The sequence below is a fragment of the Tamandua tetradactyla genome, chromosome 20 (assembly GCF_023851605.1).
Source record: "Tamandua tetradactyla isolate mTamTet1 chromosome 20, mTamTet1.pri, whole genome shotgun sequence".
In the NCBI taxonomy this organism is placed as follows: Eukaryota; Metazoa; Chordata; class Mammalia; order Pilosa; family Myrmecophagidae; genus Tamandua; species Tamandua tetradactyla.
Window position 1 is genome coordinate 48228041 of NC_135346.1, and position 24488 is coordinate 48252528.

The window sequence follows — 24488 nt, forward strand, 5'->3', positions numbered from 1 at the left end:
AAAAAAATAGAAAGATTCTTAGAGTCACTTCACAAAAGTTTTCCAAATGTCCAATAAATAAGAAAATCATGCTCAGCCTCCTTATTCATCAGGTTTAAACAAATGAAAACCAAAATGTAATACTGCTACACACCCAGTATAGTGGCTAACAATAAGAAGACAGAGGATGCCAAGTGTTGACAAGAATATGGAGCAACTGGAACTCTGATACACTGCTGGTACGCAGGTACACCCTCTTTGTGAAACTAAAATTTAACATGCATAACCCAGCAATTGCACTCTTAAGTATTAGCCTGGACCATATGAGATTACTAATATTCAATCATTTTTACCTACAAATGCAATTTTCTATGATACAATCTAATACACCCACCTGAAATGCAAGTGTATACCTACAAAGTGCAAACAAATGCATGCAAAAAGTATATAAATGTCTACAAAAAACTGTTCAGACAGGGTAATGAAAGCATTATCTATGATAGCTCTGAACTGGAAGCAACAAAATGCTAATCATCCATAGAATGCTTAAATAAATTGTACATTCACCAAATGTAATAAGATAAAGGGATGGAAACAAATACATGTATTATAGCTACATTCAGTAAAATGAATATAAAGAAGCCATTCTTTATTTCATTAATAAAAAATGAAATAGGCAAACTCATATTATTTAGAGCATGGTAGGTGATACAACTGTAAAAAAGAGGAAGGGAGTGGTTACCAAAAACGTTAGGATAGTCTCACACAGCATAATGTTCTCTAGGTCCATCCATGTTATTACATGCTTCATAAGTTTATTCTGTCTTAAAGCTGCATAATATTCCATCGTATGTATATACCACAGTTTGTTTAGCCACTCATCTGTTCATGGGCATTTTGGCTGTTTCCATCTCTTTGCAATTGTAAATAATGCTGCTATAAACATTGGTGTGCAAATTTGGCTAGTGTGAGACTAGCCAAAAACTAAAGGACAAATACTGTATGGTCCCACTGATGTGAACCGACATTCGAGAATAAACTTGGAATATGTCATTGGTAACAGAGTCCAGCAGGAGTTAGAAACAGGGTAAGATAATGGGTGATTGGAGCTGAAGGGATACAGACTGTGCAACAGGACTTGATACAAAAACTCAAAAATGGACAGCACAATAATACCTAATTTTAAAGTAATCATGTTAAAACACTGAATGAAGCTGCAGCTGAGCTATAGTTTTTTTTGTTGTTTTTTTATATGTTTTTTATTTTTAATTTTTTTTCTCTTATCATTTTATTTCTTTTCCTGTTGTCTTGCTATTTCTTTTTCTAAATCAATGCAAATGTACTAAGAAATGATGATCATGCATCTATGTGATGATATTAAGAATTACTGATTGTATATGTAGAATGGAGTAGATTCCATTCTACATTCCAATTCTACAATTCTCCAATTCTACATTCCATTCTACAATGGATTCCATTCCATATGTAGAATGGAATGATATCTAAATGTTGTGTTAGTTAATTATTTTTAATTAATAAAAAAAAAGAATGTTCATGCTTGTATGTTGTTTGGTTTGATCATTAATTTTTTTTTAAAAAGAGAGAAAAATAATGAATGTAATCTAATAGTTTCAAAATGATGTAATAAATTGTGCAAGCTATAAACAGGAAAAGGTAACAAAAAAAGAAATTATATAGTGCTAGTGGTGCATATTTTGGTAGAAACACAAAATTATTTTGTGGATAGGTACCAATGTTGGGCTTGAATATTCAACTATTAATAACTGTGTCAATATCTAAAAAAAAAGGTGATGCTGGGTATTGTTATAAATAGGTGGTTCCATGAGCAAGAAGCTAATGTAATAGAATCTATGGTACTCCACAGAGTAATTGAAGTTATTCATGCATCAGATTCTGATGAGAGCAGACACACAAAATTGCCTGGAAATAAACAGCGCCCTCAATATCACAACTGCTGAGGCCTGCTCCTATAAGGAACTACTTAAAATAAAGCAAGTACTCAATATCTCCCTAGGTAAAAAAAACAAAACAAAAAACGTTAGGAGCAGTGGTTACCTTTGAACAGGGGGGGAGAGGGAGTAGTTATGATTGACAGCGAGCAGGGGGCAGGCTTCTGAAATGCTGTGTGTTCTGTGGCTGTTCTTTTGGGGGAGATTTTATGGGTGTATTCACTTTGTGATAAAACCTGTGGCCATACATTCTTACTTTCACCTCGGTATGTGATGTTTTACAACGCTAAAAGGTTAAATGAGGTGATACAGTTCAACTACCATGTATGGTATACTATGAACTATTATCCTCCCAAATTATCAAAGAGGAAGTCAACATATGTGATTCATTACAAAGTCTTTTACATCAAGGGGAGATCAGTCAATTATTTTATTTCTGAGCAGTAGACTAATTTATTAAACAATTATTCACTCTTTCAACAAATACTGAGTGCCTGTTAAGTGCTAGGCACATTCTAGACACTATGTTTTAGCAATGACTTAAAAGTCTCTGCCCTCACGGAACTTACAATTGAGTGGGAGAGAGAATCATAAGCCAAATTAAATTTAGATGATCTTAAGTGCTAAGGAGAAAAATAAAGCAGAAATTCATTTTAGATATGATTGTCAAGAAGACCTCCATAAAATAAAATAAAAATTCAGTAAGTGGGGAATCTAGTTATGTGGATATGTGGGAAAAGAGCATCCCAGTCAGAAAAACTAGTACAAAACACAATGGGAAAACACATTCAAGAATGACTTCAATTGCAGCAACTTGGGGATTCCTGCAGAAATCACCTGATGGAAACAGGAAAAAAGAGGCAAAGAAATTAAATGCAAAATTAGTAATTATTTTTTACCTCACACCTGAAAGTGTTGTATGCTATGGTAGACAAGCCTTGAAAAGTTCCCTTTCTATAGTGATAAATTAATGAATTAATGTATTTATGAATAAATAAATGGTAACACCTTGGAGACCGTATATATGAACTTAGCAGATGAATGGGAAAACAAGCCAATGGATAAAATATTCAAATACCATGTGAAAGAACTCGTGTTTGGGGTTGGAATAATATTTCCAGTGAGGCCCTCATTTATGGATTCCAAAAGTTCCATATGTCAGAAAAATTAGATGAGGTGAAACTCGAAATTAGAATGAGGTGAAAATGATATGCTCTGGGAAACTGCATTAAGACGTCAAAAAGTACCATTATTACTGACAAAATTTTATGTCCAAGATGCCTGGGAAGAGTTTGAATAAAATCGTTTCAGAAAATGTGAAAGCACAAAAAGCCCTAAATTAATATTTAAAATATCTAATCTTGAATATGTTTGCGTAAATAAATTAATATGTTGAACATCAATAGGCAGTAGATGATTCCAGCTGTGGATGTAAAGTGTACATGTTCACGTCAGCCCCCAACATTTCTTCATGGATCTCATCTTTGGGAAAAGATTAAGGCCAATTCATACTCTTCCGAAAACGATTAATTATTTAGTGAGATTTAGAAATGATAAATGAGCCTTCTTAAAATGTTGAAGCGTTCATGTTTCCAGTTCTTCCTGCCTTGTTCTTCACCACTTTTTGACCTTCAACTCTACCTACCTGAGACTGAGTCCCTACTTTTCTCTTGGTCATGCTTGAACAGAGAAGGATAGCAGCAGGGGTAAATTAAGAACTTTAGTGGTGTAATCAGGGAACGACTATGTGGCCAATAGGTACAGGTTATTCAAAATAGAAGCAAATTAAACCTAAACGTAAATCTTACCCATCGGTAGAAATTAAAATAGCTTCCAGCTTTTCTGATTGCAAAACTTTGACAAGCTCATCAGAAGTACCCTTCCCTGCTCTCTCTTGCTCATATGGGGTATTCTGTCATGATGCTAGTGCCCTAGGCAGTGTTTGTCCACATGTTGGATAACCTAGTCCTGAAAGTGGGAAAGGGCAGATGCTGAGCACAGAGGCACATCTCAACTTTGGCTCTGAGTAGTAAAATGAGCAGGTATATACATGCAAGATTATAACAATGCTGTGACTTTAAAATTTACCTAGAAGATCTTTTCTTTCTTCTCTTTCAGAAATCATTTTGCTTCTGCTATAAATCCCCTGCTTAAATTCCCCTGCCTCTCACAGTGTAAAAGATACCTTAAGTACTCATGAGGGAATGGGCCAAAGAGTTTGACTCCATGTGGGTAAAAAGTGGCAGGGATTTATTAATTTGATCAACCTGGTTTTCCTGTAGATTTCTGTAAACATGAAAGAGGCTATTAGAAAAGCACAATCAGCATACATATCCAAGCATAGAGCATGTCTGTGTTCTCATCGCAATCAAATCCTCAATGATGTCATATTGCATCTGTATCGTCCACACTGCCTTGTGAGTGACAATCAAAATGTGACTGCTACATGCATTAACAGTGTAACAGTTTCCCCCTAATCAAAATCCCAAGGAAAGTGTGCTATTTTAGAAAGGAACTATATCACAAAATTAAATCAGAAACAACTCATGTATCAACAGTTACATGTTAAGCAACTGTTCTACAATTAGCATTTTCCCACCCCTTGTGAAAAGGGTTCCTAATGTGTTTATTAATTGTTTTTTTTCACACTGTGCTGAGAGATACTTTCCTCCACAATTAAAATTAAAAAGAAAATTTAGTAAAGCAAATATGCTAGAATGGCAAACGTTCATTAAAAAAGATAGTGTTAAAATATATCATATTTTAAATATGATACCAAAAAAGAGACAAATTAAAATATGTTGAGACAGTTTGTCTGTTTCATCTAGGTGTTTAATATCGTGGAAATTCAGTCTTGATTTTATAATAATGGAACCTTTTCATTATTTTTTTTCCCAGTAACCTGTATTTACTCAGAATATCAATCAGCTGCATTTTTGTAGTGCATAAAACACTCTCTAATTATGCTTTATTTAATTTGTTTTAACTCAGGGTGCAAAGGAGATGACACAATGTGAATCACTCATTATAGTAACCTCTACTCAAAACTACAAATGGATATGAGCGATGCCTGTGTGTGTGTTTTTAAATTGCAATATCACTCACTGAAGCAGCTCCTCAGAAGGATAACAATAATAAAGATACTTAGCATTTATATAGCATTTTCTATCTTCACAGCACTTTATAAACCTTAACTAAATAATGGTACTTGCAGGAATGAGGTTGCAACACCCAAGAATCAGCACGTCCCTTCCTGTAATGCTCGTTCTCTGAAATGTCACCTCACCGTGCAGGTTCCTGAGGGAATGATTGGCCCTCACGATGGATTAAAACCAGAGACGATTGATTGGCTGATCCCTGTCTGCACTCTGGAGGAGCTCCATAGCCTTTGGATGTTTACACTGATTAACTCAAACACAGGCATCTTTATTTGTGGGCTCAGCCCAGCCCTCCATGGACATAGCCAAGGAGAGTTTAAGGTAATTATTTGGACAATTCAGTTCCAAGTCTCCAGCCATTCTGGATAGTTGCATCAACACTCTATATTAGGGTTTCTCAAACTCAGCAGTACTGCCTTTTTGGTCTGGAAAACTCTTCATCGTGGGGCTGTCTTGTGCATTGAAGGACCTTTAACAGCATCCTTAACCTTTACTGCTGAGTGCTAGTATCACTGACTCCCCAGTTGTGAAAACCAAAGATGTCTACAGACATTTCCGAATGTCTCCTGGGAGTGGGAGATTGCCCCCAGTTGAGGAACGCTGCCCTATACTGTGCCCAATACAACTTTATTCTATAACAGCAATGTGTATTTGTCTCCTACAGCACCTGCTTTGCCAGTGAATTTACAAACTAGGAACCCCAACAATTTGATTTAGTAGACCTTCATTTCAAGTCAGTTTGTATGACATGTCACCTCCCCTAGTACCAGAGTAAGGAATTCTTCCACCCAGAACTTAAAACAGCAGGATAAACATACCCTGAAAATCACTTTAGTATTACAGGTTAGGAAAAAGTTATTTCACAGGGTTTGAAGTCGGTTGACAGAGGCTAGTTTGAAAGCTCAGCCTTCCACATTTTGCTTCTCAGCTGGGCTTAGAAAATTGTTGCGACTGTAGCTGTAAGGAAGATGCTACCTCAAGACCCAATCATGAAAGTTCTATCAGACAGATGTCAGCAGTTATTTTGGGTTCTGTATTCAGTAAGTTTTATATGAACCTAAATCCCTTAAAAAAAAAAACCTTGCCAGTCTGTTTACACGTTTCGGATAAACTGGCTGTGTTTTCTTCGCATTGCTCGTGTGAGCTGGTAATTATCCATCTACTGCTGGGATATTTCATGTAGTGCACTGGTGGACACTTTAGACATCATGGGCACCCTTATCTCCCTAGGCTTCTCTGGGAACAAAATTATTTGATAGGAAAATCTTTGATAGTACAAGTTGTGTTTAACATTTCAAGCCTCATTTACATCCATTAAATTCAGTGAGCTGCTAAGCACACAGGACGGCATATCATGGAGAGAAGAAAACCTATAGGTGCATTCAGCAGCCTGCAGGTATAATACACAAAATAATAAAAGTGAATTTGCTGAAAAAGTAACTAAACTTTATTAATTCTGGCTGCAGTTAGTGAGGACGTTGAACACCATGCCAGAATATTCTGCCCAATAAGTAAATGAATGAGGGGATGCGTGGGTGGTGAAAATTATTAATAGTTTCTTGATCTGTTGATTATATATATATATATATATATATATATATATATATACACTATGTAGGTGGCATAGTCTATTGTGAACTAATTATCCAACTGTGAATATACCAAATCTGTTGATCTAAATACTACAGCATAAAGTCTTGATCTTTTTATTTTCTGTAAATCACTAAAGGATCTGACTATTTCTTTATGAGCTAAAACCAGGCAAGGAGCCGAACAGCTATTGTACATCAAGGAGGTACTAATGGCTGTAGCCGAAACACCTGCTAACCTGCTATTGTAAGAATTTATCTGGTGTTTCCCTGCGGCAGAAACAAATGAATAAATAAACTTTTGCCTAGTCATATTACATGAGCTAATGTGTTATAGAATTATGTAAAGTAGCAAAACACATTCTTCTGGGGCTTTTTAAAAATCCTTATTTGTGGCAGGTTAGAACATTATTTACTGGCTTCTCTGTTCCACTTTCCTCACTTAGGTTTCTGTTGGAGCCCTCATGGCTACAGGGCTACTTGACCTTTACTCTCTGAAGAATACCTTTGAGACAAACATCCTTCCTAATCCTCAAAGAGTTTTAAAATGGCATTACAAAGAGGATGGATATATTAAATCCCTCCGCTATCAATAAGCAGAATCAATAACTGTGGGCACATAGCTTACATTATATCTACTTACACAGGGCTTCCAGATATTTGGAAAGCAGAGCTTTTTTCTTTGACAAGTCACTGCCAGCTGTTTCAAGAAATAACACAGCTGTATATCCCACAACACACCTGCCTCTGCTTCCGTAATTTCTGGAAGAAAGCAATGGCCAAAAAGGGCAGAGCCCTGCTAGAAGCCGGATTTGCAGAAATGTTTTCCTTTGAATGTTGAAACAGTATTAAAGCTAAATTACTACTTAAAGTTAAAACAAAAACCTAGAATTGGTTGCTCCAATCTTTCAGAGCTTTAAGGGTATACTACTTCAGTCAGTAGAATACATAAAATACATTTTTGGGGCAACAATATCATTAAATACAACTATAAGGAATATAATTATAATGAACAGAGTTGCTGACAATAATAAAACAAGGAAATGGATTGCGCTGCAAAATATGCTGTCCATAAGCCTATCTTGGTTTATATTTCCAAGGTTGAATTTACTTTTACATTAGCTATACAGTTTGCTCCATTAAAACAAAAATCCCCTTTACTTTTCTAATTCAAAAGTCCTATGAGGAAAATGATGTATTTTAGAACCTAATATGAGAGCATGCTTAAGGAAACTTAAGCCATCTAAACTAAAAGGAGAAGAAAAGTTTAACCTCATCATTTGCAGCATCATCTTTTGAACATTAGATATTTTACTGCTTATGGAGAAATGTTTCTAATTTAGCTTCTTCAGTTGCTGTTTAATTTTTTTATAATGCAACAGATGTATGAAAGGGAAACTTACAAAGGAACGACATCTTTGTAACTATACAAATTTTCACAAAGTCAACCTTATACCCTATTTCTTGCAAAACAATTGCCTAAATCAATTATGTTTAATGCAATAAATTCTGGATATATCTCAACACAATTATGAAAACAATTCCATTTACAATAGATTCAAAAGGAATAACATCCTTAGTTTTTTTTATTAGAAAAGTTGTAGTTTTACAGAAAACTTGTGTATAAAATACAGGTTTAGGGCGGGCCGCGGTGGCTCAGCGGGCAGGGTGCTTGCCTGCTATGCCGGAGGACCTCGGTTCGATTCCCGGCCCCAGCCCATGTAACAAAAAACGGAAAAACAAAATACAATAAAACAAGAAAATGTTTAAAGATGTTTCCCTTTCTTCCTTCCTTCCTTCCTTCTATCCTTCCTTCCTTCTCTCTGTCTTTCCTTTAAAAAAAAAATAAAAATAAAAATAAAATACAGGTTTACACATCTCACCCTATTATTTACACCTTGCATGGTATCTTTGGAACAACTAATGAGAGATAACTTTCATACTTGTACTACTAAATGTAGTGCATGGTTTACTATATGGTTTACTGTTTATGATGTACAGTCCTTTGTTTTTCAAAAATGTATTAAAATGTATTTTGGTAAAAATATATATGATTTAAGAATTCCCCTTTTGATCACATTCAAATATGTAATTCAGTGCTGTCAATTATGTTTACAATGTTGTGCTACCATCACCACCATTCCCCAAATAGAAACCCTATACGAATTAAGCATTTACTCCCTACTCTCTACCTGGTAACCTATATTCTAGTTTCTGATTTGCATATTTGAATTTGCATATTCTAATTATTTCCTAGCAGTGATAAAATATTTGTCTTTTTGTGCCTGGCTTATTTCACTCAACCAGATGTCTTCAGTGTTCATCCATGTAGTCACATATATCATCATTTCATCCCTTTTTATGGCTGAATAATATTCCATTAGATATATATACAACATTTTGTTTATCCATTCACTGCTTGATGGACACTTAGGTTGTTTCCATCTTTTGGCAATTGTGAATTATGCAGCTATGAACATTGGTGGGGAAATATCTGCTTTCAATTCTTTTAACTTTTTGAGGCCCTGCCAACTTTTTTCCACAGTGGCTGCACCATTTTACATTTCTACCAACAATGAATGAGTGTTCCTATTTTTCCATGTCTGCTATTTTAATGGTAACTATTCTAGTGGGTATGAAATGGTATATCATTGTGGTTCCGATTACATTTCCCGAGTGGCTAATGAGATTGAGCATCTTTTCATGGTTTTTTTTTGACCATTTGTATATCTTCTTTGGAGAAGGTCTATCCAAGTCTTTTGTTCATTTTTTAAGTGGGTTGTCTTTTTATTGTTGAGTTGTAGGATTTCTTTAAATATTCTAGACATATTAAACCCTATTTGGGTATGGGGTTTTCCAAATATTTTTCTCACATAATATAGTTGTTTTCACTTTTAAGACAAAGGCCCTAGATACAAAAACGTCTTTAATTTTGATAAGGTCCCATTTATCTTTTTTTTTTTTTTCTTTTGCTGCTTATGCTTTTGGCATAATGTTAAGAAACCATTTCCTAGCACAAGGGCCTGAAGATGCTTCCCTATGTTTTCTTACAGGAGTTTTACAGATTTTTAGTTCTTATATTTAAATCTTTTCTCCATCTTTAGTTAATTTTTTTTGTATGCTGTATGGCAGGGGTCACATTTCATTATTTTTCCATGTGAGTATCCCATTATTGCAGCATTATTTGTTGAATTTTTGTTAGTTTGTTTGTTCTTTGGTTCATTTGTTTTGCTTGTTTGTTTTTTGGGAAGTGCATGGACCAGGAATTGAACCCGGTTATCCCACATGGAAAGCAAGAATTCTACCATTGAACTACTCTTGCATCCCTTTAGTTGAATTTTGTATATGCCGTTAAGTAAGGGTCTACCTTCACTTTCATATATGGAATCCAGTTTTTCCAGCACCATTTGTTAAGAGATTATTCTTTCCCGATTTGGGCTTGGCACCTTGTCAAAAATCTTTTGGCCCTATGTTGGTCTATATTGACAGTTAATTTATGAACTCTCAAATCAATTTCATTGGTCTGTATGTCTGTCCTTGTGTTGGTATCATGCTGTTTTGATTACCTGGCTTTGTAGTAAGTTTTAAGATCAGAAAGTATGAGTCTTCCAACTTCATTCTGCTTTTATAAGCTATCTTTGGCTGTTCAGGGCCCCTTATATTTCCATATAAATTTTGCTATTAACTCTTCCATTTCTACAAAGAAGGCTAATGTAATTTTGATTGGGATTGCGCTGAATCTGTAAATTGTTTTGGGTAGACTCGATCTCTTAACAATATTTAGTCTTTCGATCTATGGACACAGAATGTTCTTCCGTTTATTTAGTTTAAGTTTCATCTCTTTTCTCATTGTTTTGTAGTTTTTTGTGTACCCGTCCTTTACAACTTTGGTTAGATTCATTCCTAGATTTTAATTCTTTTAGTTGCTATTGGTAATAGGATTTTTTCTGGATTTCTTCTTCAGATTTTTTCATTACTATTGTATAGAAAATTGCAGATGATTGAGTATTAGCTTATAACCTGCCACTTTTCCTGAATTCATTAATTAATTCTAGTAGCTTTGTTCCGATTTTTCAGGATTTTCTGTATATAGGATCAGGTTACCTGCAAGTAGGGAAAGTTACGCTTCTTGCTTTTCAATTCCTTTTATTTATTTCTTTTGCATAATTGCTCTAGCTAGAACTTCCAGTACAATTTTGAATAAAAGTGGTGACAATGAGCATCCTTGTCTTGTTCCTGATCTTTTAGGCGAGGCTTGCAGTCTTTCATTTTTGAATATGATGTTAGCTGTGTTTTTCTTACATATGCCCCTTGAAATGTTGAGGAATTTTCCTTCTATTCCTAGTTTTCTAAGTGTTTTCTATCAAGAAGGGTTATTAGATTTTGTCAAATGCTTTTTCTGCATCAGTTGAGATGTACATGTGTGGTTTTTTTCCTTCCTTCTATCAATGTGATGTGTTACATTAATTGATTTTTTTATGTTAAAGCACCCTTGCATACTTGGGATAAATCCTACTTGTACATGGCCTATAATTCTTTTAGTGTGCTATTAGATTTGGTTTGGTAGAATTTAGTTCAGGATTTCTGCATCTTTATTCATAAGGGATACTGTTCTATAATTTTCTTTTCTTGTGCTATCTTTATCTGGTTTTGGTTTCAGACATTTGATGATTAATTCAAACTCTTTTTAAGTTATTGGTTTATTGAAATCTTCTATTAGTTATTGGTTTGTTGAGCTCTGAATCAAGGTCTTCTTGAATCAGTGTAGGTAATTTGTGTGTTTCTAGGAATTTGCTCATTTCATCTAGGTATCAAGATTTTTGGCATACAGCTGTTCATAGAATCCTGTATAGTCCTTTTTATTTCTTTTCTGATTTTAGTTGTTTGTGTCCTCGCTCTTGTTTTCTCTATCAGGATAACTAAAGGTTTGTTAATTCTGCTGATCTTTTCGAAGAATCTCCCTCCCTCCCTCCCTCCCTCCCTCCCTCTCTCTCTCCCTCTCTCTCTCTCTCTCTCTCTCTCTCTCTCTCTCTCTCTCTCTCATACTCTATTTTACTTATCTCCTCTCCAATCTTTGTTATTTCTTTCATTCTGCTCTTTTTGTGTTAAATTTTTCTTCCTTTTCTAGGTCCTCTGATTTGAGATCTTTCTTCATTTTTAAGGTAAACATTTAGAGCTATAAATTTGCCTCTCAGCCCTGCACTGCTTTTTGCTGCATCCCATAAGTTTTGGGTTGTTGTAGTTTCATTTTCCTTTCCCTCAAGATATTTCCTATTTTTCTTTGTGATTTATTCTTTGACACATTTGTTGTTTTGTGAATTTTCCCTTTCCAGCTTCATTTCATTGTGATAGGAGAAGATATATTGCATTATTTCAATATATATATAGTTTTTTTTTTATTTTATGGAAACTAGTTTTGTGACCTCCTAACATATTGTCTTTCCCAGAAAATGATCCAAATGCAGTAGAGAAGAATATATATTCGTTGATGTTGGGTGATGTGTTCTATATATGTCTGTTAGGTCTAGATGATTTAGAGAATCATTCAAGTCTTTTATTTTCTTACTGATTTTCTTTCTGACTGTTCTATGCATTATTGAAAGTGGTGTATGGAAGTTGTCTATAATTAAGGTAGAAACAGCTATGGCTATGTTTCCCTTCAAATCTGGTCATATTTGCTTTGTATATTTCGGAGCTCTGCTGTTATGTACATATATATTTATAGCTGTTATGCTTTCTCACTGAATTGACCCTTTGTCAGTATTTAATGATTTTCTTGTCCCTCACAGCAGTTTTTGACTTAAAGTCTATTTTATCTGATATTAGTATAGCTACCCCAGTTCTCTTTTGGTTACTATTTGCATGGTATATGTTTTGCCTTCTTTTCACTTTCAACCTAATTATGTCTTTGAATTTAGGGTGAGTTTCTTGTAAACAGCATATAGATGGGTCATGTTTTTTATTCACTCTGACACTCTCTGCCTATTGACGGGAGAGTTCAATCCATTTACATTTGAAGTAACAAGCAATAATGCAGATCCATGCATTTTGCTCCTTTCTACTTCTAAGTCTTATAGTTATTTTGACCCTCAATTCTTCTATTAATGTATACTGTCATATTTATTTGCTTTTTTGATTTGTACCATTTTGAGCTCCTTCCTATTTCTTTTTGAATATATTTTTCAAATAGTTCTTTTTAGTTACCATGGGGTTAAAATTTAATATTCTAAATAAATGGCAATCATATTTGATTTGATACCAGCTTAACTGCAATAGCATACATGCAATGGTTCCTGTACCTGTTCCAAGGTTTGAAGGAAAAATTCAAACCTTGATTTTTGTACTTGTTATAAACTATATTTTCATCCTTTCTATGTCAAAAACCATATATTTAATATTACTTTTTATGCATTTTAGCACCTGTAAGAAGTAAGAAGTAGAGTTACATAACAAAAATACAGTGCAATAGTACTGGCATTTATATAATTACATATACTGCTGTCATTACCAGAAGTCTTTTATTTCTTTATACCACTTCGATCCACAATCTTACATCATTTCCTTTTGTTCTGAGGATCTCCCTTTTGTGTGGCCTATAGGGAAGGTGTAGTGGTAATGAACTCACTTAGCATTTGTTTATCTGGGAACACCCTAATCTCTCCCTCATGCTTGGAATGAAGTCTTGCCTGATATAAAATTCTTTATTCACAATTGTTTTCTTTCAATACTTTAAATATTTCATTCCATTGCCTTCTTGCCTTTATGGTTTCTGATGAGAAATCAACAGTTAATCTTATTGGGGATAACTTGTACATAACTTGTAGCTTTTCTATCGCAGCTTTCAGAACTCTTTCGTTCTCCTTGACATTGGACAGTTTGATTACATGTGCCTGGGTGTGATTTTCTTTGAGTTTATCGCATTTTGAATTTCTTAGTCTTCTTAAATGTGCATATTCATGTATTTTTTATTAATTTTAGGAAAATGTATGCTGTTATTCCTTTGAATAATCCTTTTGCCCATTTCTCTCTTTCTTCTCCCTCCAAGACTCCCATAGCGTGTACATTAGTATACTTGATGCATTCCCACAGGTCCCTTAGGCTCTATGTGCTTTTTTTAATTCTTTTTTCCTTTCTGCTCCACAGCCTGCATCATTCATTTGCTTATCTTCAAGATCACTGATTCTTTCTTCTGCTAACTCCAATATTCTGTTGAAATCCTCTGGGAAATTTTAAACTTCTATTTTTATGTTCTTCAACTCCAGCATTTCTCATTGATTTCTATTGAGAATCTCAAAGAGATGCCCATGTTTTCATTCATTGTTTTCCTCATATTCTTTAGTTCTTTCTCAGTGTTTTTCATTCCTTCATATTGAGGATTGTTTTTTAAAGTCTTTGCCTGGTAAATCTGAAGTCTATTCCTTTAGGTTCATGGTGTCTGGATTTTTATCTTATTCTTTTGGATGAGTCATCATTTCTTGTTTGATTGTTTTGTAGTCTGTATGTTTTACTACTTTATTTTATTATTATTATTTTTTTACATGGGCAGGCACTGTGAATTGAACCCATGTCTCCAGCATGGCAGGCGAGAACTCTGCCTGCTGAGCCACCATGGGCCACCCTGTTTTGCTTATTTTAAAGTGTTCACTTTAATTTTGATGTATTGCCTTTGCTACATTTAATGGAAGCAGATTACCATGTTATTATTAACTGTAGCCTCTAACTTACATTGATTGTATTTTTTCTGTAAATCATTCCATTTTCAACAACTTGCACTGTTGGCATTAATTTGTTCTCTCTCATATAAAAACATTATTATATTTGCGCATTTAATCACCATCATTGTCTACTCTAGGTTTTGCTAAGTTATACAGTCCTAGTCTTAGTCTTCTATCTTTCCTTTTGGTGTCATACCTGCTCCTAGCCTTCCTCTTTCAACCCTACTCAAACTCAACTTTGTTCAGTGTACTTACAATATTGTGCTATCATTAGATAACACTGTGCTATCTATTTCTGGATCTTTACAGTCAATCCTGTTAAACATACTGTACTCCTTCCACATCAGATGCCCACTCTCTATCCTCTTTCTATCTGCTGATAAACTGTGCTCTCAATTTTCACTCTCAAAGTATGCTTATTAATGTTACTTCATATTAGTGAGACCATATAGTATTTGTCTTTTTGTTTCTGGATAATTTCACTCAAAATAATGTCCTCAAGTTTGATCTATGCTGTTGCATGCATTATGACTTTATTATGTTATGTCTTATTATTTTTCTCTCTTTTTACCCTTACTGAAAGATTTCATTCCCACACTCTTTTCTAGACCTCACTCTTCTGTCTTTCCTATCTGTCCTTCAGTATTTTTTGTAGAGCAGGTCTCTTGTTTACAAACTCTCTCAGTGTCTGTTTGTGTGAAAGTATTTTAAACACTCCCTCTTTTTTTTTGGTATACTGTATGGTGGGGTCACATTTCATTCTTTTCCATGTGAGTATCCTGTTATTGCAGCACCATTTGTTGAATTTTGTGTTCCTTTTTGTTGGTTTCTTTGTTTGTTTGGGAAGTGCCTGGGTCAGGAATAGAACCTGTGTCTCCCACATGGCAAGTGAGAATTATTCTAGCACTAAACTACCCTTGCATCCTGTCTCCCTCACTTTTGAAGGACAGTTTTGCCTGATATAGAATTCTTGGGTGGAAGTTTTTCTCTTTCAATATCTCAAATATACCATACCAATGCCTTCTTGCCTCCATGGTTTCTGCTGAGAAGTCTGCACATAGTCTTATTGTGCTTCCCTTGTATGTGATGGATCACTTTTCACTTGCTGCTTTCAGAAATCTCTCTTTGTCTTTGACCTTTGACAATCTGATACTTACTTATGATTAAGTATCATACTTACTTATGATTAGTAAGTATCTTGGAGTAGGTTCATTCAGGTCTATTCTGTTTGCTTTATGCTGTGCTTCTTGGATTTGTAATTTAATGTCTTTCATAAGAGATGGGAATTTTTCCTCCATTGGGAGAAATTTCCTCCATTGTTGGGATTATTTCCTCCATTATTGTTTCTGCTTCTTTTCCCTTCTCTTCTCCTACTGGGGTAACCATAGTACATATATTTGTGTACTCCATTTTGTCATTTACTTCCCTAAGACTCTGCTCATATTTTTCCATTCATTTCCCTATCTGTTCTTTTGTGTGTAGGATTTCAGATATCCTGTCCTCTAGTTCACTAATCCTTTCTTCAGCCCCTTCTCCATTGTGTTTTTCATCTCTTCTATTGTGCATTTTATTCCCATAAGGGCTGTCCTTTGTTTTTGTCAAGCTTTTGTGTTCTTTATGGTCATCCAATTTCTTCTTTATATCCTTCATATCTTTTACCATATCTTCTCTCAACTCATTGATTTGAATTTTGAATTGATTTAGCATACTTGTTTGAGCATGTTTAATTAGTTGTTTCAATTCCTTTATTTCATTTAAAGTACTAGTTTGTTCCTTTGGCTGGGCCATATCTTCATTTTTCCTAGGATGACTCATAATTTTTTAGTTTGTGTCTAGGCATCTGCTTTCCTTGATTGGTTTATTTTGGAAGTCATTTTAATTCTTTTATCCAGGTTTTCCTTATTGGTTGGCTTTGTTCTCTGTTCTTTGGTAGTCAGTTCAACTTATTCTAAACCTCTGGCATAGCTTCTGTTTAACCGATCAGAATTTTTCAGTTTTTGTTTCTCTAGTACTTGCCCTTCCTATAAGGAACCTTTATCTGAGGAACATCTCCCCAGATATGATCAACCCAAATCATATTTTCCCAGACAAGGGAGGCCCAGGTCTCAGGAGGAGGGTGTGATGAGTATCAAGTTTCCCTGAAGATGAGACCCAGCAGGTTGTCTTGACTTTCCTGTGAAGACACTAGATGTTTTGCTTTTCCTATCTTGCCCAACAGGTGGCATTAGTCATTCTACAGCTCCCCACCAGCATAAAGTGGTGTGGAGCCTTTAATTCTCAGCCTGCTGAGGATGTGTTTGAGACATTAGTTGAGGTAGAAGGAAAATTTAAGCTGTTTCTGAAGGAGGGCCTCCCTTTACTTGGGGAAGATATGCCCTTTAGAGAATTAGCTCCTTCAGTTGAAAATTTAAGCTGTTTCTAAAGGAGGACCTCCCTTTACTTGGGGAAGATATGCCCTTTAGGGAATTATCTCCTTCACTTGACTCGTTACTTTGTCTCTCAGACCTATGTTAACTCCACCCTTGCCTGAGTCAGAACTGACAATTAAAAATGTCTGAGACGTTCTCTCCTAAGATACTAAGAATACTTAGAGAGAGAGAGAGAGAGAGAGAGAGAGAGAGAGAGAGAGAGAGAGAGAGAGAGAGAGAAAAGTAATAAAAGCCCTTTCAGAGCTATTCTTACCAGCCCCCAAGCCAGAGTTGGTTCTTGGGGAACAGCCGTTTTCCAATATACTGGACTTGGCTAACTTCAAAAGCCTCCATTTTATGTTTTGTCTTGTTCTATTTTTTCTTCATCAGCCCAATCTTCTCTTTGCTCTGAGTGACCTCAGGGTTACTTTCCTGCTGTCTTTGGGTTTATCTGTGCTTGGAACTTGTATTCAGAAGACCAAATTTGTTCATTAAAACCACAACTGAAGTTGGCTTGAACAGCCTTCCCTTGCTCCTAGTAGAGGGGGCTTCTGTTTCCCACTGGAAACTGCTGTGCCGGTGAGGGAGGGTTACCAGCCTCTGCAGTTTGGAAGCTTTACTACAGTTCTGTGCAGTAATCTCAGCCCTTCCATCCATTCCAGACTTATGTATGATGTGTATCTAGTTGTGGATGTCCTCTAAACAGTTGTTTCAGATAGTCATTGACTATTTATTAGCTGCTCTTGAGGACTCCCTATGCTCACACCTCCTTGCCACCTTGCCCTGACTCCTTTCTCTATGGCATTTGAAGCTCCCATTTCTTGATTTAGCACTTTCCCAGTTAATACAGCCCTTTAACTGTGTTCTGTAGTTTTGAGGAATCTTTAAGATTTTTCTGCTGCATTTGCCCAATGGGGTTGGAACAGTGGCTCCCCTTAGAGCCAGCCCTCCATGATCTGAATCAGTTAATCAGAAGTAGTGATCAATGATCAAACCCTACACCCTGGTGTTTGGAAGGCAAGATTTATATGTCCTACTCTGGCACCAGCAAACTGCACTGGAGCCTGAGTTGCAGTCCTCACTGCTGCCTGCAAGAGGCTGGGAGATGGTGGATTATAGCCACTGCAAGGAGGGTGGAAATCCCTGGTATTTACCACAATTTACTAGCGTCTACCTTCATTCTTCCCTGAATACTGCACAGTGTTCTGCTAGACTCAGGAATTTCAAAATAGTTGATCCAGACATTTTTTTTTCAGTTCAATAGTTGTTTTAGTGGAGGAATTGATTCTTGGAACTTCTTATTCTGTCATCGTCCCACAGTTCTCTGAAGCAACCACTGTAAGACATTTATACTGAAAACTTTAAGACATTGTTGAAAGAAGTTAAAGGTGATGTACATAAATGGAAAGACATTCCTTGTTCATGGACTAGAGGGCTTAATATTGTTAAGACAGCAATAATCCTTACTTGAGCTATAGATTCAAAACAACTATCAAAATTCCAGCTGGCATTTTGGCAGAACTTGGCATACTGACTGAAATACTTATATGGAAATGTGAGGGACCCAGAAGAACCAAAACAATCATGAAAAAGAGAAAACATATTTGGAGGACTCAAACTTCCAGATTTCAAAACTTACTACAAAGCTACAGTAATCAAGACAGTGTGCTACTGATAGATTTGTAAATAAATGGAATAAAATTGAGAGTCTAGAAATAAACCCTTACATTCATGGTCAATTGATTTTGGACAGGGGTGCCAAGACTATTTAATATAAAAGAACAGCCTTTTTAAAAAATGGTATGAAAATAACTGGATAATCACATGATAAGAATGAGGTGAGCCCCAACCCCACACAATATACAAGAATTAACTATAAAATTCGTAGAAGAAATTGTAGGAGTAAATCTTTGTGTCTTTGAGTTTAGGCAGTGCTTTCTTAGAAATGATACCAAAACACATGGCAAAAAAAAAAAAAGATAAATTTGGAGTATGTCAAAATTAAAATTAAAAAAGTGCTGCAAATGATACCATTAAGAAAGTGAAAAAATAATCCACAGTATAGCAGGAAATATTTGCAAGACACGTATCTCATAAGGGATTTATATGCATGATGTATATTAAACTCTCACAACTCAATAATAACAAGACAAGTGACCTACTTAAAAAATGGGCAAAGGGTTTAAATAGATACATCTCCAAAGAAGGTATACATATAACCAATAAACATGTGAAAAGGTGCTCCTCTCCAGTCATTAAGAAACTGGAAACCCTAATTACAAGATTCTATTTGATATCTACTAGGAAGGCTATGATAAAAGTCCAAAACAGCAAGTTTAGGGGTGAATGTAGAGAAACTGGAATCTCCATACATTACTGGAGGGAATGTAAAATGATGAAAAATAGTTTGGCAGTCCCTCAAAAAATTAAACATAGAATTATTACCATATAAACCAGCAGTTCTACTCCTAGATGTATACCCAAGAGAAATGAAAACATATATCTGCAGAAAAACTTAAATGTTAATGTTCAGAGTAAAGCTATTCATTATAGCCAAAAAGTGTAAACAGCCCAAATGTCCATTAATTGATGAATGAATAAATAAAATGTGGTATCCATATAGTAGAATATTATTTGGCAATAAAAAGAAATGAAGTAATAGGGTGCATGGGTGGTTCCGTGGTAGAATACTCGCCCCTCAAAGAAAAAAGAAAGAAATGAAATACTGTTTCATGTTATAACAAGAACGAACCTTTAAAATTTTAAACATTATAAATAAAATAAGTCAGTCACTAAAGGACATGTATTATAGGATTCCATTTAGATTTCATTTATATGAAATGTCCAAAAACAGGCAAATTTATGGAGACAGAAAGCATATTAGTGGTTGCTTAGGGCTCGGTGGGGTTGGAATGTGGATTGATTGCTTAATGGACATGGAGTTTCTTTTAGGGGGAACAAAAGTGTTCTTGAATTAGATTGCAGTGATGGGTACATAACCCTATGAATATTCTAAAAACCATTGGAATGTATACTTTAAATGGGTAATTCTTTGGTATGTGAATCATATTTCAATGAAGCAGGGTTTGGTTTGTTTTTTTTTTTGGCATTTGTGTTAATCATAATGTGTAATAACAAATCATAAATAGGCATGAAGTTCTTTGTTGTCTTCAAGTTCTGTGTCACTAATATCTCTCTTTTCTGATACTTGTAAGATATACAGTACTTAGTCTACATTCAGATGTAGAATATTTCTCATATTTTTTTTCTGTTGAAAGTGAGAGGATTATAGTTAGACTAAAATACGTATATTATAGAAACTATGTGCAAAAATGATTTGTATGAGGATAGCAGGTTGTTAAGCTCATTTATTTAACTTAAAAAATATGTATTGAATCTCTTTTACATGTCAAGTGCCAGCTGTGGTCAAAGTTATTTGAGGGTGTAAACCTTCTCTGGAACAGACACTAAACAAGTAAACACAGAAATTAATTAAATACTTGTAGGCGGTGATAACTGCTGTAAAGAAAGTCAGAAGGTAATGGGATAGTGGAAGAAGTCTGAATGAGGGCAAAGATCTGTAAAATCCAAGGAGGGAGAGTTCCAGGCAAGTGTCTTCAAGGGATAATGGGTTTGTCATTGCTAAGAGCAGGCAGAAACTTGCCTGCCTTAGGGTGATCACCCCAACCCCAGAATGGGAGGAAATGGGGCCAGAAGAATAAGCATGGTTAGATCATTTGAGGTCTACTTAGCCCACCAAGGAGCCTGGATTTTATCCTAAGTACGATAGGAAGCCATTGGAGGTTCTGAAAGGGCAGAGAGCCATACTCAGAAAGAGGTTTTTAAAACAATTAGGGTGACTGTATGGGGAGAAAGTGGAGTCAGGGGCCTGGGTTGCATCACTCCCAGGAATTGGTGCTGTGCCAGAGATCTCAGAAGTGTTCAGATGTGAGTTGCTTAAGATATTGCTTTTTCCACTTCAGTTTATTCTTCTGGGATGGAAGGACATTGAACATTTTGTTTAGAGTTTAAAAGTGAATTTCGGACTATCTGCCCTTGCCCAAATGAGAAGGCCCACAGTGGCACTGGACTATTTTTTCTGGGAAGCTCAAGCCACCCCTACCTCAATACTTAGGGTGCAATCAGTAAACATAACAGAGGCTTTTCATTCCACCAGGATGGACTCCAACAAAAGAGTTTTATTCACACGGGTAATAGGCGGACTTTAACCCGCTCCGTCACGTTATGCTTTATTTCCTGCAGTCTTCAGTCACCTATCTACTTAACTGCTCAATGGTGATGAAATGCTCTGTTGGCATGGGATTGATTGTAAAGCTGAGCTGTTTACATCTCTGGAGCCAAGACAATGTTTACTACTAAAGGGCAAGTAATTCACACATTTCCAGCAGGATGAAATTTAGTGCTCATTGAGGTTTGGACTGGGTTTTAAGGGTGTCCTCCAGAAAGTAATATCGTCAGTGCCACGTTTCAGATTTGTGTTAATCCATTTAGTGAATTTTGGTAGGCACATGCTGCTGAGAATGTTTAAAAATAAACAAACGAACAAAAACTGCTTTTTGAGGCCTGGTCATTATTATCTGTATCAGACCTTTCCATTGTGGAGACCATCTACCTTTTCTTAGCTTTGAATTTATTAGGCCATGGCTATATAGCTATCTACAAGCACTTGTAAATAGTTGACATTCATTAATTTGAACATTTTCAGTAGAAGGCTGGCTGTTCCAGGCTTATTTTAGAGCAATTAAATATGATTTATTCTCCACCATTTATTGACTTATTCATCCAGCAAATGATTATTGACTGCTTACTGCTATGTTATACAATGCGAAACATACAAAGAAGGCTAATTAATAATAATAATGGCTAGCATTTTTTGAGTAGATACTAAGCCAGCACTCAGTGCTTCATACGCATAATCTCACGTACTCATTAAAAGTACCTTATAATGCAGCTGCTATTATTATCTCCAGTTTACGGAAAAGAAAAATGAGACTTAGAAAGCTTACATTAAGTCCACAGTCACATACCGAGTATGTGGCAAACCTGCAAATTGAACTCAGGGACTCTGACACAACAGCCCTTGCTTAAGTGCTAAGATATTCTGTCTGCTAAGAGATAGCAACATCCTGTCCTCAGGAAGTTTGCAAGCTGGTAGGGGAAACAAAACATTTATGTAGAAAACAACAGTTTGCAACAAATTTAAATACATACAGAGGTAAAAAATAAGGAGGGGTAGGTATTGAACAAAAAAATTCACTGCTATCCAAAAGCAGTGGTTCTTAGCCTTAGCTGCATATTACAATCATCCTAGGAGATTTTATTTTTTATTTTTTTATTCTGATGCCTTGGTCCCAGCCCCTGAGATTTCAAATAATTCACCTGACATGCACTTAGGCCAGGTGGGCTTTTAAATGTTCCCGGGATAATTCTAATCTGCAGCCAAAACCTAAAACTACTGAGTTAGATGAGGCTTGGGAAAATTTTAGTAAGATGAGAGGTTTAGAGTTGACTTTTTAAGAAAAAGTAACTGTATCCATGTTCAGAAATGTAAGAAGGTGAAAATGGGGATGGATGGGCATGTCATTGACATGGAATAACTTTTGCTCCCTAAATTGTAGTTCTGAAACCAGAAGCATTGACCTTGGAATTTATTAGAAAAGCAAATGGTGGGAAGGTGGAGGAGAGAGCACAGCAACTAACTGTGTTGGGTAGTGTATTTGTTTGTAAGCTGCCAGAATGCAATATACCAGAAATGGCAAGGCTTTTAAAAAGGGAATTTATTAAGTTGCATGTTAACAGTTCTAAGGCCATCAAAATATCCAAATTAAGGCACCAATAAGAAGTTACCTTCACTCAGGAAAGACGGATGCCATCTGGAACACCTCTGTCAGCTGGGAAGTCATGTGGCTGGTGTCTGCTGGGGTGTTTGGGTTCCGGACACCTCTCTCAGTTGGGAAGTCACATGGTGATGTCTGTTAGCTTTCTCTCCTCATTTCATAAGTCTTCTCCGCAGACACCTTCATCTCCAAAGGTCTCTGGCTATGTGGGCTCTGTTGGCTCTGAGCTTTTTCCAAAATGGTTTCCTTTTAAAGAGCTCTAGTAAGCAATGCCACCTTAAATGAGTAGAGACACATCTCCATGGAAACCATCTAATCAAAATATACCACCCACAATTGGGTGGGTCACATCTCCATGGAAACAGTAAAAAAGAGCCCACCCAGCAATACTGAATGAGGATTAAAGGGCAGGGCTTTTCTGACATATGTAATAGCTTCAAACCAGCATGGATAGGTATGGCAAAGTGGAGGCCAGGTTGCCAGATGTCTCCAATGCTATGATAAACGGAATTTTATTTTGTTGGTGGTTGGGTGTCTCTAAAAATTTCTGGATGAGAATGATGTGTACAGCTGTGATTTAGGACAATGATCTGTTGAACATTTACAGAGCAAATCAGCAAAGTAAGAGGACCGAGGAATGGAGATTCTTACAGAGCCCTCCACATGAATTCTCAATTTGGAAAAACCCAGAGTGAAACTCAGACTGGAGTGCAATTCAGAAGGCAAGTTCTTATCTTCAAAACGCATTGTTTTACTTTCAGGAATTCTTATCTCCTTGAGCAGCCTGACTTTAGAGCTACATTATATATCTAAATAAAGATAGAGGTTACATCTTACTCAGAATGGCAGCCGTTGTATGTAGAACAGCTTTGTTATTTCATCCTCAAGATTAGAAAACTATATAAAGGTGCACGAACAAAATTTTAATGGTGCCAGAAAGACATTTATGTTTGTCCAGCGACAATATGGTAAATACTGTTGTGTAAATTTCCTATGCTGCCATGGAATAGAGTATTGTATTTGATAAACTATCCTGATTTAAAAGGGTTACTGTGAATTCTTCAGAAATAATCTCTGTTTATACGACACCAAATGAACACCCTTAATCCTAAACCTATACTGAACATAATTTCTTATGTAATGCTAGTGAGCTAGCATTACATAAGATACAACAACTACAGAGTCTAAGGATCATCCTTAAAAACAGTAGCAACCATTTTTTTCCCACATAAATGTGCTAATTTATAGAAAGTTTTGGCTTACCAAACGCTGGACATAGGCATTGACACTACTATTTTCTTTTAATCCAGGATAAAACTTTTTATAATGCAGTGTCTAATGCATGGCTTTGTATATAATAGGTCATCCGTTAAATGAATGAATGTTAAGACTCTATATGAAAAGATATTGTTAAAGACATTTAAAATCCACTTTATAAAGGTACAAATTATGTAAAATAAACTACATCCCTTTAAAGTATATGAATAGTCTTTTTAAATTCAAAATGACCAGAGATACTTAATCATCAAAGGCACTACAAGTGTTTTTGAAGTTATCTGCTAATCATCAACATAAAAATGTTACCAAAATGGTGCCTGAAATTGTGACTCTTAGCATAATCACTTTTAAAGCAATATCCAACTTGCTGGTAGAAATTTCCATTTGTTTATCCCTATCTTAAAACTGGCTACTGCAATTTGCATATGTTGCCACCAGATGGTGGTGTGTGCTTTAGTCGCCATCACATGCTCTCAATCACTCAAAGTACACAAGGAAATTGATAATCAAACTAGGAACACCCCACTCCTTTT

General features: G+C 35.7%; 1 long non-coding RNA gene across 1 annotated transcript in view; it reads left to right on the top strand.

The window, feature by feature from the left end:
* Positions 1 to 23396, top strand: part of LOC143664589 (uncharacterized) — a 116735-nt gene extending 93339 nt beyond the window's left edge. The window contains exon 3 of the long non-coding RNA XR_013166532.1: positions 23285 to 23396. This is a non-coding gene — a long non-coding RNA (uncharacterized LOC143664589). The remainder of the gene's footprint in view (positions 1 to 23284) is intronic.
* Positions 23397 to 24488: the final 1092 nt, after the last annotated feature.